Source organism: Carassius gibelio, chromosome B24, assembly GCF_023724105.1.
Source record: "Carassius gibelio isolate Cgi1373 ecotype wild population from Czech Republic chromosome B24, carGib1.2-hapl.c, whole genome shotgun sequence".
NCBI classification, from domain to species: domain Eukaryota; kingdom Metazoa; phylum Chordata; class Actinopteri; order Cypriniformes; family Cyprinidae; genus Carassius; species Carassius gibelio.
The window spans coordinates 332,476-333,129 of NC_068419.1; positions in this window are offsets into that span (position 1 = coordinate 332,476).

Here is a 654-nt window from a genome sequence, read left to right on the forward strand (position 1 = left end):
TGTTTATGTTAGGCTACTCAGTCAGGCGCTCGCTCACTCAACACGCGCTGAAGGCCCGTTGCAAAATGGCCAATGCATTTAACAGACCAGAAATAGAAGATCCTCCAATAACCAAAAGGTCTGGTGGTTGGGTGCACTTTGGATTCCCTTTATAATGGTGATGGCAAGAGAGTGGTGGATAAAATAACAACGGTATGTCGCATCTGCTACATGAAAGGGTACACCAGCGGGAATACAAAAAAAAAAAAAAAAAACACCAGCGGGAATACTTGAAACATGTCAACTCATTTACGCCGACATCACCTTATTGTGTCAGTATCTGGGAAAAGACGAAAAAAAGGAGAAACATACACGCAACAAACTATCCCCGCAGCATTTAGACACCAGTACACCATTATAGCTTACAGGGAATCCAAAGTGCACCCAAACACCAGACCTGTTGGTTATTGGAGGATCTTCTATTTCTGGTCTGTTAAATGCATTAGACATTTTGCAACGAGACTTCAGCGTGTGCTGAGTTAGCGAGCGCCTTAGGGGCCATTCACATATCGTGCATAAAAACGCGTGGAAAACGCTAGTCGTGCCGCTTTCTCCTCCTTTCCAAAGCGCTCGGGCAGAAGCGCTCATGAGGCGTCTGTCTTTGCTAAGCAACAA